General features: G+C 42.4%; 1 protein-coding gene and 1 long non-coding RNA gene across 10 annotated transcripts in view; one reads left to right on the forward strand and one right to left on the reverse strand.

The window, feature by feature from the left end:
* ZBTB44 (zinc finger and BTB domain containing 44) overlaps positions 1–8,540 on the reverse strand; it is a 44,263-nt gene extending 35,723 nt beyond the window's left edge. For 4 of the 6 annotated variants that reach the window (XM_031443369.2, XM_031443368.2, XM_064482225.1 and 1 more), the window contains exon 1: positions 8,019–8,540. The gene's annotated coding sequence lies outside the window, so the exon portion shown is untranslated. The remainder of the gene's footprint in view (positions 1–8,018) is intronic. The other 2 variants (XM_031443367.2, XM_064482226.1) reach the window with 2 other exon arrangements.
* Positions 8,541–8,675: 135 nt separating this feature from the next.
* The window catches only part of LOC116150162 (uncharacterized), a 58,796-nt gene continuing 54,840 nt past the window's right edge, over positions 8,676–12,631 (forward strand). For all 4 annotated transcript variants that reach the window (XR_010378983.1, XR_010378982.1, XR_010378984.1 and 1 more), the window contains exons 1-2: positions 8,676–9,094; positions 9,993–10,167. This is a non-coding gene — a long non-coding RNA (uncharacterized LOC116150162). The remainder of the gene's footprint in view (positions 9,095–9,992; positions 10,168–12,631) is intronic.

Consider the following 12,631-nt stretch of genomic DNA (forward strand, 5'->3'; position numbering starts at 1 on the left):
CCTATCATCTCACACCCATTAGGATGGCTACTATAAAAACAATACAATAGAAAATAACAAGTGTTGACACAGGATGTGGAGAAATGGAGCCCTTGTGCACTGTTGGTGGGAATGTAAGTGTAGACTCTATGCAAAACAGTATGGTGATTACTCAAAAAATTAAACATAGAATTGCCATACAACCTAGCAATTTTAACTCTGGGTATGTACCCCAAAGAATTAAAAGCAGGGACATGAACATATACGTGTATACAAATGTTCATAGGAGCATTAGTCACAACAGTCAAATGTCTATTAACAGATAAATGGATAAACAAGATGTGTATACACACACACACACACACACACAATGGAGTATTATTTAGCCTTAAAAAGGAAGGAAATTCTAATATGCGCTATGATATGGATGAACCTTGAGGACATTATGCTAAGTGAAACAAGCCGGTCACAAAAGGACAAACATTGTCTGATTTCAATTATATGAGGTCCCTAAAACAGCCAGATTTATAGAGATAGAATATAGAAGGGTGGTTGCCAGGGGCTGGGGGAGACAGGAATGGGGAGTCACTGTTTAATGAGGACAGAGTTACATTACAGCTTTGTAGATGAAAAGAGTTATGGGGATGGATGGTGATGGTTCCATAACAATGTGAATGTACTTTACGCCACTGAAGTGCACACTTAACAATGGTTAAGGTGATCAATTTTTTATTGTATTTCACTACAATTGAAAAAAATCAATGGCCTAGGCTTCTACCTTAAGAAGCTAGAAAACGAGCAGGCCAAACCCAAAATAATTGGAAGGAAATAAGGCTCAGACAGAAATGAAATAGAAAATAGACAAATCACGGAAAAAATTAAAGTCAAAACTTAGTTCTCTGAAAAGATAAGCAAAATTGATAAGCCTTTAGCTAGACTGACCAAGGAAAAGAAGAGGTGGCAAGAAAAGTATGGGGGGCAGTAGAAGAAAAACCTGGGAAAGAGATATACAGAATGACCAGGATGGTACAATGTCCCAGAAATGAAGGGTAATAGAGTATTTCAAGGAGGGGATGACAGGGTCAAAAGCTGCTGATAGTTCAAATAAGATTTAGACAAAAGTCTATTCAATTTATGCACAAGGAGTCACTGATAACCTTAAAAGAGCATATAATAGAGAGGTAAAATGAGTTAGATGCTGGATTGTGATAGACAAAGATAAAGAATATGCAGAAATGAGGAAGTGAAAATTTTGAGTACAGACAATTCAATCTAAAGATAGGGCAAAGGCATTAGCTGGAGGGAAAGAAGGGCTTGAGGGAGGACACTGGTATTTTTATAGAATGGGAGAAACTAGAGAATGTTTTTTCCCCCAGGTAAGCTTTTTAAAATTGTTCTAAAATATACAGAGAATTTTTTTTTTGAGTGTTGTTGGAAAAGACTCAGAGAAGAGAAAGTTAAGATAGAGAAAATAGGTAATAACAGATAGCATAAGGGCTCTGAATAGGCAGAAAGAAGTTGGATTCACTGTTTGAGTAAAAGAATCAACGAATGAGACTCGGTAATAGAAAAAAAAAGTAAAGGAAGGGTGTAGTTACAGTCAAGTTTATAGGTGGGTGGTGAGAAATAGTGGGAGTTCTCGTCTGATAGCTTTGGATTTTATTTCCCTTTCAAGTTATATGTAGAGGCTAGACTGCTTACAAGAGAGGTGATATAAGTAGAATTTTGAGGAAAATAAAACATGAAAAAATGTGTGGAGGAAAAAAAAAGGACAGCTAGGAGGCACTGAAGGCCCAAATGAAGTTGGAGATCACAAATTTCTAGCAGCAATAATCTATGGGTTTTGAGTTATAGAATCTCAAGAAATTGTCAAAAATAATCAATGGCTTTGAATCATTTTTTTAGAAGAGTAATAACAATAATCATTAGTTAATACTTACATAGTACTTAGTATTTAATATGTACTAAGCATTGTTCTAACTACTTTTTACACATTAAATAATTAAATAATTACCTACCTTTTGAGATAGATATCATTTGGTATCTCTACTTCACCAGTTTAAAAAAAAAAAAAAGCAGCAGCAGCAGCACGGAGAAGTAAAGGAACCAGCCCACCACCACACAACTAGTAAATACCAGAGTCAAGATCCGAGCCCAGGTGGTATGCTCAGCTGTACTCTTAACACTACACTGGACTGCCTCTCAAAGTAAAGGTAAGTGAACCTAGTGGAAGAAATGAAGAAGAAACATACCAGGTGGGCCCAAAACAGAACCAGTGATTCCTGTAAACAGAGAACAGTTCTCATAAGAAGTAGGGTTTGTATAGTTTTATATGGCACATAAAAGGCCCTAAAGATAAAAGAAACTGTCTTCAGACAGTAATGGGAAGCCACAAAAAAGAAATGACCAATGTTGGACAATCCAAAGCAGAAAGGAAGAAAACCAAAGAGCCAAGTAAAAAGTAAAACCCAGTGAGTCAAAGTGTAAAAAGGAGAAAAACGTAAAAGTGGAAGAAACACACACACGTACTCCACATACTAGTAAACACATCAGTAAACAGAAAAATGAAATGGAAGCAAAGTATGTCTGAGTCCCTGGAAACTCTTACATTTCCTAATTTTATCAAACAGCACAAATAAAACATTTTAACAGAGGGTTGTTCTGAATATGCTTACTTGCAAATAGTAGGTGAAGATACTTAGGTTAAGATCTGAGTTAAAAGAAAATAATTTTCAAAAGGAATTATCTGAAGTTGTTTCAGAAGCCAGAGGGTAGTAGTTCCACAAAATCCTGATTCCAGAGAGTCACAGTCTTGGTTATATGCTACCAAGATGTTTGTAGTTATGTTGAATGCATCAAAAACTATTAAAACTAAGTGAATAACAAATCATGTCAACATAAAAAATATATACTATTTAATACCTGTAGAAGGATAGCAATATGGAATACTGAAATTACAAATTCTTTGGGCATAAAATATTTGTAATTTTAAGTTTTTTAAAAAAAGCTGTATGATTAAAAAAAGAACATTCAAAATAGAGACAAAGATGTCCTAGAAAAGTGAGACAGTAAGTTTCATCCACCAATTTTCACTCTTATTAGAATTATCAATGTGAAATACCACAGTGATACAAGTCAGTGATTTACTACAGGATCAGTTATGTAAAAATGTGCTGGCTAAGGTCACCTTTGGCACTAATAATAATGTTAGTGAAGAAATTAATATAATACTCATGTGCCCTTCAAGCAGGAGTAATATAAATTTAATGTATCTTTATATTTTTAAAGGCACATGTATATTCACTATTTTAGATCCTGTGACTAGGAATCTAGAGATTTCCAGCTCATTGTCTAAAATGGGGTGAAGTCTTTCTAATATAGAGAACAAAGGAAAACTAATGTGGCTTTCAGCTTAACAGGAGATAAATTTCAAGCAATCATTCTGAGGTACTTGGCGAACTATCTGTCTCAGTCATGAATGTGATTGTATTTACAGTAAAAACAGCCCATACAGCTTATATAAAGATATGCTCAACAGCAGTCTACAAAACATGAAACTACAGGGAAAATATACATACATATTCATATATATAATAAAGATATTAAAATTATAGTTGGAAGGAGCCAAATTAATTAAGCCTCCTAACTAACGAAGGAAACCCTTTTACAACAGTCTGATGCTTGACCATTTTCGGTGACAGCTTTATCCTTTACAAGGTTATGAAGACTTAGTTTAAAACCTCCAGAATTTTATTATGAAAAATTTTAGATACAACAAAATTTAAAGAACATTTACAGGTAAATGCCTTGATAGCCATACCTAGATTCTATCATGAACATTCTTCTACATTTGTTTTAATCACGTATCTATCCATCCATCAATCCATCTTGATTTCCGATGCTCTACTTTTAAAATGCCTATTAAAATGGTATCTAAATGCACTTTTCAAAGCAAGGTCTGACAAACTAAGGATACACGTAATAGACATGACAAAGACATGAGCGCTTTGGCATGTAATCCATTTGCTACAGGACAAACATCAGTCACATACTTCAAATTAATTTGTGCTGAGTGAAAATATATCAAATTTTATGATTATATTTAGATGTGAGATGCAGCAAAGTAGTTAAGTACAACAGTGAAAACAGACTTGAGTGTGAAACCTGGATACTGCCCCTACCTTGCAAAGCAAGATACCAGTACCAATAATAAAGGGTAAGGTGAGATTTAAATGAGATGTATAACATGCTTAGCACAGTGCTGGCTTTTTGAGAGGGCTCAACAAATGTGAGCAATCATCATCACTGTATTAGTCCACTCAGTCTACCATAGCAGGCTCCAGCTGCCATGTGGGGATGCATATCTATGCTACTGTTGGTGGCCTTTTTTCCCATCACCTTATGTGTTCTAATAATCTTGGGCAGTTTATTTTACTGAGATTAAAGACTAAATGAGGCGGCAAGGGCCCAAAGCACATGCATTCTTCATTTTCCTACACCATCCCTTGAAGGAAAAAGATGTTTGCTCAGTTACCAAAAGCAGTGGTGGTGTATGTACACTGAGGGAAACATACTATGGGCGCATCTTTTGCTGGATGATAGGCAGCTTATAAACTGCCTAACTGTAGTCTGCCTACTTTAGACAACCATTGATGGCTCCCTCTTAAGTCCTCATTTGAAGGCATAATTATAATTTCTATCAAATTTTGTGCAATGCAAACAATATATGCTATCTTCATTTTGTATTTGCAGACAGCATGTCAGTTTTGTTGTGTGACATTCAAGTAGATGGATTCATAAAGTTTCTACCAACTACATGTCTCTTTTAAAGACATGATTTTCAAGTAAAGCTTGTAAAAGTGAGCTTGAAATCACTTCTCCGCTCACCTCTAAAGATTAGTTGTAGTGCTTTCTCCTTGCCAGAGGAAATCATAGTCTAACTGCAAAATTTAAACTTCATATAACACACTTTGTCCACTGTTACCCCTTCTGCAGTTAAGATATATGAGAATATTATCAGATTTTAAAAGGTATGGCAAATGTAAGGAACAGTTCACCTTAAAAAATAATTTGGGTGAGGTTTCTTTACACATACTTATTTAAAATATTATTTTGACTTTTGAACCTGGTATATATTTTATACGTTCAAAAATAAAATTAAAAAAAGAAAACCCTAAAATAAAAAATGAAACCAATGAACCATGTCAAATTGGCAGCATAACCAAACAGAGAAAAGTACTTCAAGTGACCCCTGAACATGGGAAGTACTCTGATTATACAAACTTCATGTAATATATCCTAAGGACAAAAATAAATGCAAAGAAATATTGAACTTTACTCAGAAGTTTATTATTAGTAGTAAAACAGGTATGGTAATTTTGAAATGATTTTATGTATACATAGAATAAAGCAAGTATGGTAATTTTATTAGGCACCAAGATATTTGTTTAAGACAAAAGAGACAAATATAGAATCAGAGGGAAAGATCTATGTTAAACTTGAACTGGATATACTGCTATGAACTTATGATTAAACAAATAAGCAAAAACCCATTTTTAGTTCTCTCTTCTGAAAGCAGTGACACTTCAGCGGCAATGAATATGCCAAATGTCCAGATCTTGGTTTCTATATACCATTTCTCACTAAAAAGAACCAAGATTCCATAGACACCCATTCCAGATCTGGAACAAGGAAAGTAACAAGGCAAGCCTGGGATATCCTGTGCCAGAAAGCACTCCAAGGCTAATGGTGAGCAGAGTGTTAAAAAGACACAGAAGCCAGCTTGAAAGGGTTCCTACTTTCCTAATTTGGAACAGTTTGATCATCAAAAAGAAAAATGACTAAAATGGTTATTAAAAAAAGGAATAAATTAAAACCCATGAGTCCATAGCCGTATCCCCACAACAAAGAAAAAAGAACCTTCATTGCCACCATTGGGGGTGACTATTTCCCCAGCTCTTTACTCTGAATATTGGTAAGTAAAGGGAGAATATTAGAATTTTCTCTGCATTTTTAGGAGGAACTTTAGTTCACTATTAGTTAATGAAGAAAATCGTTCTGACAAGAAAATCTCCAATAAAATAACTGATTTAAGCAAGAGTCATCCAAGGGTGCTAAAATCACTGAGCAAAAGGTAGGCAGAAATTGGATATTTGCTCGGTATCCAAGTATTACCCCAAATCACATACAAATCACAAACAGGCAAACCACACCTATTGTAACAGATCTGGAAGTCACCACTTTCATCAAGTGGTCACATTTAGCATGCTTAACAGTGTGGCAATCTGACATTATACATCTCCTATATGATGTAACTTGAAGTACACAGCATCATCTATTAAATGTTCTTGCCAAAGAAAGTTTTCCTTAAGGTAATCAAGTTTTCTTTAGGTCAAATTTCCCCTAACAGAAAATTTAGGGGCATAGGGAAATAAATTAAATGACACCATTAGGAAACAGACAAGCCCAGAATGTGGGGGCATTCTATAAGGCAACTCGTTTGGTCAATTAAGTGTCAGAAAAAAAGATGGGTACCAGTCTTCTAAAAAAGGGACTAAAGGCATAATTACCAAATGCAATGCATAAATCCTGACTGAATGGGGAGGAGGATTTCCCAGAGACCTTGGAGTACTAAGAAAATCTGCATATGGACTGTTACTTTAGAAAGGTGTCCATAATAATACTGTGGTTAGTAGAACATCTTTAGTTTTAGAAAATGCATGCTGAAATATTTGAGTGTCATAGTGTTCACAACTTACTTTCAAATGCTTACACACAAGAAGGGAGGAGGGGGGAAGAACATGGCAAAAATGTTAATCACTGAAACTACATACTGCAGTATTCATTGTATTTTTCTCACCTTCCATGAGACTGACATTTTTCATAATAAAGTATAAAAAAAGTGTACCCACACTGAAAAGTACAGTAGAAAACACACCTACACTGGAATTACATCTGGGTACAAATCTCACCTTTATTACTTACTAGTGGTGTGGCCTAAGGCAAGTTGCTTAATATCACTTAAGTTTCTGTATCATCTGTAAAACTCAGGTAATAATACCTAAGTCATCAAGCTGTTCAAGAATCAAATCAGATTACAATATGTAAAAAATGTCTAGCAGTGTTGTACAGAATAAGTAAATCTGGTTTTCATGATTAATTAACGCAATCATCCTGAAATACAACGCTATAGTTAAACATTCCTTTCATTGTTGTCACATTCCATGATAAGGAAACTACATTAGGTAAAATTAAATATCCACTGACAGTCTGCTTTTTGTGAAGAACTGTGAAGTCTGCTTTTGCTATTAGCCTCTATCCGAATAAAACGTAAAAAAATAAGTGGAAGTTAAAGAGAATTTCTTCCTGACCAACAGACAGTCCACTTATTTGTTTAAAAAATCTGTTTTTGTCTTCATTTCTGTAAATAAGTTCCAATAAAGCACATAATTTTTATTGGGCTTTATTCTAAATTTCGGGTGGCTTCATACAACCCACAAGCACGCAGTTTCCTTTAATAGGTTCTAACGTACCTGTCATTTCACTCGCAGGTATCCCCTCTGGCTGGTTAGGCCAGCAGAAAATGACTAGATGCAGAGTGATCCTCAGGTAGGGAAGAAAAAGAGGTGTGTGTGTGTGTGTGTGTTTTTTCCTTTCTTAAATAAGTGCCACCCTTTTCTTTCCATATCAGAGAAACACAAGCAGGGGAGAGGAGGGAACAGTCGGGTCTCGGGCTCCCGGCTCCACCAGAGAGGAGGTAACACCCCGCCTCCGCGGGGTTAGGGTGTTGGGCAAACGCGCGTGCAGACGGGGGGCGCCCTGGAAGGTCGGGGCAATTCCTGCCGAGCTGCGGGGCCCAGGGCCAGTGTCCTCCCCGGAAGATTAGATGCTACAGAGGGGACCCTGCGGGGTGTCTCTCCGAGCGGATGGGGGTGCCGAGGGCGGGCGTTCCCTTCCGTCCAGCGCCCAGATGGGGGACGCGGGTGTCAGCCCCTCGGCGGGCGCGCCCGGCCCCGGACCGGCCCTTCCCTCCCTGTTACCTGAGGGCGGCGGTGTGGGGCCCGGAGGCCTGCTGCTCCTCCTCCTCCTCCTCCCCGCCAGGCTGAGGCGGCGAGGCAGCGGCGGCGGCGGCCCGGGGGGAGGGGGCGGAGCGCGCGGCTCGCTGCCTCTCTCCTCCCCCGGGAGGCGCAGGGGACCCTATCTCGGGCCGCCGCGCCTAGGCCCGTGGACAGCCTGCGGCTGGGGCATGGCGGCACCGAGCGGCGGCGTGCCCGCGAGCGGCGGGAGGGAAGCGCTCCGGGCCCTGAGGGGAGGAGCGAGGGGGCCCGGCGAGCCGCGCGCGGGCGGCCGTTGGGGACGGTTGGCCGAGGGCAGGCGGCGGTTTGGGGAGCGCGGCGACGGCTCGCGTTTTCCCGGCGGGGCGGGGTGGGGAAGGGGAAGGGGAGTGAGGGGAGGGGAGGGGGAGGTTGGGAGGGAGCCGCCGCCGCGCGCGTGCGGGCCGGCGCCTCCGCCGTTGCCGCTCCGCTCACTCCAGCCTGTTTGGGGGCACTTTGTTTGTGTCCCACAATGCTCTGCGCGGGCGGCCGGGCTGGGGAAGGGGAGGGCAGGTGGGCGGGGCGGAGCGAGCTCGGGGGCGGGGCGAGAGCGGGGGTGGCGGGGGAGACGCGGGTACTGCGCAAGCGCAGAGGAGGCCGCTCCTGGTCGCCGGGACTGCAGCTGTGGGCGACCCGGTCTCCTGACGCACCCGCGGGTTTTGACACGGTCTCTGCATCTTTTGCGTCTGTGCGCACGTGCAGCGTTACCTGCACACGCAGCGTTACCTACACACGCTGCTTAAGCCCTGGCCGGTTCGTCCTTCCTCTCGCCGTCCTCTCAGCCGGCTCTCCGCTTTCCCTGGCAAGCATTTCTGGGCATGGTTCACGCCTCTTGCATTTTTTTGGTGTGTGTTTTCTCTGAACTAAAAACGAAACAAACTCCTGTTATCTCGAGTGGTTTCTGTAGCGGCGCTGGACCGGAACACCCCAGCCGCTTTCTCTCGGTGAGGGAGGTGAGCGGGTTAGTCAGACCATTTCTCACACGCGGAAACTGAGGCCTGCGGGGAGGCGGCCCCCGACAGGTGAGGACTCCGAGAGCCCGCTTCCTCAGCAGACAGCCCACCCCCGGCCGGGGCCCCCAAGCCCACGGCCTTGGCGCCCCGTGGCGTCCTCTCGGTGCCCTAAGATTGTTCTAGAATTTGCCCGGGCCACCTGGCGGGTCGTGCGGTTTTGAAATGACTAGACCCAGGCCCGTCTCGTTCCCTCGACACGAGGGCACTTGGAAGTGCCCCAGAAATAACGCCTGTACCTCCCACATTCTTGACTCGCCTTCGGTTCTACCGCCACTAACCTGGCTTTCGGGGGCAGGGAGTGTGCGGGGCTCCGCGAAGGGACCGGTACTGTCCCGGGGGACTTTCGAGTTCTTGGTCTACTGCAAAATCGTGTGAAGTGTTGAGACTCCCAGGACCCTAGATCTTGGCGTCCTCGGGCCGGCAGGCCAGCGCTGGGGACCGGGACCCGGCGGGCAGGAGGGCCCCGGGCTGCGGGCAGAAGCGCGCTCCAGGCGAAGCCCTCGGGCGGCGCGGAGGAGGCGGAGTGGGGTGCGGCCTGCAGCGCCTCGGGCGCCGGGAGCTTGCATACTTTGTTTTCTCACGCCTCCAGCTCTGACGCCGAGAGACTTCTCTCCAAAGGGCTTTGTGCATGGTGAGTTGACATCCCGCCCCAAGCAGAAAGGAGGTTTCTTCTGAAACACTTGTAACGTCTTACAGTGATCTCCGCACTGAGAGACCAGCACCCTAGCACCCTCACTCTAACCACTGAAATCTACTTGAGAAATCAAGGCCCAAAAAACCACGTCTCTTTCTAGTCCTTGGCCGTTTCCCAGATTTTCAAGTATATGGAAGGTTTAATCCTCAACAGCAATTGTAATACACAGATTTCACTATTATTCCCCCATCATTTTTTTTATTCCCATTTCAGAGATGAGGAAAGTCAAAAAGACGCGGATGAGGCCCAGGAAGTTTTGTGCAGAGATTTCAAGGAGAAGGGAAGGCGGAGTGCTTACCCTGGGAGAGGAACGGCAGCGACAGAGCACGTCTCAGGAAAGGCAGGAGGCTGGAGTCCTGGTGGGGGTGTGTTAAAGTGTGTGAACAAGGTAACACCTGCAACAAAGTGGGAATAAAGCAATCAGAATTCCCGTCGACCTCTCCTAGGGCATTTACTGGGACAGTGGATAAAAGACCACTAGGCAAGACCTTACTGTTTCCCAAGGGACCGAGGTGGCAGCTCCATTTCAGGGCAAGACTAGCAGCCCTGGCACAAAATACAGCTTTTCTTAGATTATTCTCTTGTGTCTTCTCCCTTTTCTTTTTCATTTTACATTAAAAAATTACCATGCTCTCACCCCACTCCTACCCGGGGACTGGTGGGTCAATTAACCACCAAACTGCTGTGGGGCCCTCAGGGCACAATACTAGATACTTGAGTAGGGTGTGAGAGACAATACAAAGATTAATTTTCTAAGAGTCCTCTCCTCTGTTTTGGCTTTGGGCAGGGTCAGTTTCTGTGGCTTCTGCAGCCTCCCACCTTCTTCCTGGGCTAGCAGAGACTTGCCCTTGGGTTGGTGGAATATATACACCTTTCTTTGACACTAGGTTGAATAATACTGCTGGGAGGATTCATGAAACCAGAATCCTGCACACAGGTGAAACAAACAAATGTAGACAGTATGAGGAACCTTTAATTATTAACCTGGTGTAGGTGATTCTGAGGAATTCAAATTCCAGGCAAAGAGGGTTTTCTTTCATCTGTGAACTTTTGAGGGGACCAAATTCTGGCAGAAAGTGACACCTGCTTGTGATAGACCATCAGAGCTGAATGGGAGTTTCGTTATTTAGTCCACAAGTTATTTCAAAGCAAGAGCACTTAACAATTAACTGGAAGATCTCTAGTCTGACTTGGATAATTCCAATAAAGGAGAACTCATTACTGTACCAGTCACCCTTGCTCCCTTCTTAGGTAGTTGCAGTTATATTAACAAAATTCATCTTGTTCCCCCACCTTGGGACTTGCACCTTTTTGAGTATCCCCATCTCATCACCCACGCAGTTGAACAAGTCAGCTTCGCTACTTCACTATTGCACTACATCTCAGTTCCAGTCCTAAATCTGTCCATGCCAGTGGCCACCATCCTAATCTAAGACTCCCACCATGTGCCTGGATAATTGTAATACCCCATACCTGCTTTCCCAAATACACTCTTCTCTTCATTCTCTGCATGGCAGCCAGAGTTATAATGCATAGCAGTCGTATCTCACAACAATGGCCTCCTATCGTCTTTGGGATAAAAATCTCAAACTTTTACCATGGCTTTCACAGCTACATGATGTGGGCCTGTTCAGGACATAGCTTCAGCTTCAACTCTCATTATACTCTTTCAAGGAACATGCCAGCTGCAGATTTTTTTTTTCAGATCTTCTAAAATGCCACACTCTTTGTTTCAATGCACACATTATTCTCTCTGTGTATAAATACTTCATTCCTTAGCTAATTCAATTGTCACATCTTTTCTACATATATATGTGTGTGTATGTAAATATATATGCATACATTTAAAGAGAAAAACCACTGGCCCAAATGGCATCACTTTTGCTAAAGCCCATGATACCAAACCTAGATTTAATACCTGACCTAATTGCAGTTTCGACCTTTACCAGGAATGTAATCTTAACCAACCAGTTTGGAATTTTCTGGTCAGCACTGATGAGGTAATCTGTCACATGGACCCTCTCCCACCCCAGGAAGTAGAGGCAATCTGCAGATAAGACCCTTGCTGTCCCTTCCCCCTACAACAGAAGATGTCCTTGCTTAAAAATAATCCTTTCTGTTCTTTTGCTGAAAATCCCTTGCCCCCAGTCTTCTTCCTATAAAGCCTTCCATTTTGTACAAGCCCTCGGAGCATCCTTCTGCTTGCTGGATGGGATGCTCCCTGATTCATGAGTCGTTGAATAAACTGAGTTAGAGGTTCAGATTTACTGAGCTGAATTTTGTTTTTTAACAATATATATGAACATTATGAGATAGAATTCACATGCCATGCAGTTCACCCATATGAAATGTGGTAGTTCAGTGTTTTTTAGTATCCTCGCAGAGTTATGCAGTCATCACCGCAGTCTACTTTTGAGCATTCTCGTCACCCCAAGGAGAAACCCCTGCCCATTAGCAGTCACTCTCCCTTCCCCGCAGCTCCTCAGCCGAAGGCAAACACTGATCTGTCTGCTCTCTGTCTCTACAGATTTGCTGATCCTGGACATTTCATGTAAATGGAATTCAGCTCTTTTTTTTTTTTTTTTTTTTGACTACCACTCATTCAAGACCATCTCCCCTGTTTCCCCAGATTGCACTAGATTCCGTGGTGGATATTCTTAGAGTTTCCTGCATTTCTCTAACACTCTTCTAATTACCACTGTGATTCACTCATCATTCACCACTTCAATCCCAGAGCCTAGCACAGTGTCTAGCCCATAATAGCTCTTTGATAAATGTTAATAATGAATGGTGATTAGTGAAATAGATGAAATAAATGACTGTGGGGGCAAATTTTATCAGTTAGTAGAATG

Source organism: Camelus dromedarius, chromosome 34 (assembly GCF_036321535.1).
Source record: "Camelus dromedarius isolate mCamDro1 chromosome 34, mCamDro1.pat, whole genome shotgun sequence".
NCBI classification, from domain to species: Eukaryota; Metazoa; Chordata; class Mammalia; order Artiodactyla; family Camelidae; genus Camelus; species Camelus dromedarius.